The sequence below is a fragment of the Daktulosphaira vitifoliae genome, unplaced genomic scaffold (genome assembly GCF_025091365.1).
Source record: "Daktulosphaira vitifoliae isolate Bord-2020 unplaced genomic scaffold, ASM2509136v1 Scaffold_2, whole genome shotgun sequence".
In the NCBI taxonomy this organism is placed as follows: Eukaryota; Metazoa; Arthropoda; class Insecta; order Hemiptera; family Phylloxeridae; genus Daktulosphaira; species Daktulosphaira vitifoliae.
Window position 1 is genome coordinate 21,467,089 of NW_026099573.1, and position 2,204 is coordinate 21,469,292.

The window sequence follows — 2,204 nt, forward strand, 5'->3', positions numbered from 1 at the left end:
TCAAAAGATCACAAATCGTATCTAGTTGAAGACATTACCCTTAAAAATTGAAAAAATTTCCCTCGTTCCCCGTNGACATTACCCTTAAAAATTGAAAAAAATTCCCTCGTTCCCCGCAAATGGGGGAAATATCCAAAAAAATTACAAATTTAAAAATCGCTAATTTTCGAAATTTTTTCACTTTTTTTTCTTAAAACTTCCATAACTTTTTGAAAAATCAACAAATCAACATAATTTTTTTTTATACAAAAACTTAGATATTTACCTTTTATTTGGTATCATTTTTTTGAAAATCTATTACTTATCCTGCTCATTGGGGGGGATTTAAAATAACAACTTTTTTACAAAATTTAACTTTTTCAACTTAATTTTTGAAAATGTTCCGGAAATACTGCGTCCTTTAAACATATATCAAATTAAAGCTTATTTTATGTACTATAAAATCAAAAAAAAAAATTTGTCCCGACACTTTTTTTTCTACATTTAAACGGCTGCCGTAGTTAAAAAAACACTATTTTTGTGTTAAAATTTTCGATTTTCGATTTTTAATTTTCAACTTAAAAATGCTATAACTTTTCGAAAAATGTATGTATCAGCACAATTTTTTTTTTTCTAAATACATTATAAGTACATCTTTCATTTGACATACTTTTTATTAAAATTGGACAATTTCCCCTTATATAGGGGGCGTTCAAAACTTAAAATATTGTAAAAAACATAGATCTTTTTCAACTGAACTTTTGAAAATGTTCCGGAAATACTGCGTCCTTTAAACATATATCAAATCAAAGATTATGTTATATACTATCAAATGAAAAAAAAAAATTTGTCCCGACATCTTATCTTCTATGTGCAAATGGCTGTCGAAAATTTAAAAAAAAATGTAATGTTTGCGATAAAAATTACATTTTATCGGGATGTTTTTTGTACTTAAAACTGCCATAACTTTTTCAAAAATGAACAAATAAAAATAATATTTTTTTGTATTGAAACCTTAGATATTTCCCTTTCATTTGATATAATTTTTTTTGAAAATCTAACACTTATTCTGCTCACTGGGAGGATTTAAAATAGTAACTTTTTTACAAAAAATAACTTTTTCAACTTAATTTTTGAAAATGTTCCGGAAATACTGCGTCCTTTAAACATATATAAAATTAAAGCTTATTTTATGTACTACAAAATGAAAAAAAAAAATTTGTCCCGACGATCTATCTTCTATACGCAAATGGCTACCATATTGAAAAATATACTATTTTTGTATGATAATTATGGGTTTTGTATTTTATTTTAATAGAAGTTGATGTTGCTTTTGCAATTATCCATCAATTTTTTAAAATTAAACACTATCTACAGATTTGCATCGAAGCGTTTCTTATGATAGTGATTTTAATCACTGTCAGATTAAATCTATACTGGACCCTACTATGCAATGTCTCCACTATGCCGCGACCCCACTGTGCTACCGTTTTTTTATCCACTTTGATGTCTGTTTTTACCATGAAGATAAAATAAAGTCCGAAATTTTTTTTTACCGTAATAAAGTATATTACATTAGCTTTAATTTAATATATATAAAAGTGTCAGACCTTCCGGAACACTTCCAAAAGTTAAGTTGAAAAAGTTCTATTTTCTATATGCGTTTTTATGTTTTGAATCCCCCCTATATTAAGGAAAATGGTCCGATTTAAAAAAATAGTATGTCGAATGAAAGATCTATATAAATACTACTTCTCATAAAAAAATTGTAATGATTCATTCATTTTTCAAAAAGTTATAGCATAATAAAGTTAAAAATGGAAAATACAAAATCGAAAATTTTCACACAAAAATAGCATTCGGTAGCCATTTTCACCATGAAGATAAGATAAAGTCCGAAATTTTTTTTTTTCATGATAAAGCATATTACATTAGCTTTAATTTAAGATATATATAAAAGTGTCAGACCTTCCGGAACATTTTCAAAATTTAAGTTAAAAAAATTAATTTTTTGTGAAAAAGTTGTCATTTTAAATCCCCCCTTGTGGGCAGGTTAAGGGTTAAATTTATGAAAAAAATATACCAAATGAAAGGTAATGATATTATGCATCTATAAAAAAAAAAATTATATTGATTCGATCATTTTTAAAAAAGTTATGGCAATTTTAAGTAAAAAAAAATGAAAAAATATCGAAAATTAGCGATTTTTAAATTTGTAATTTTTT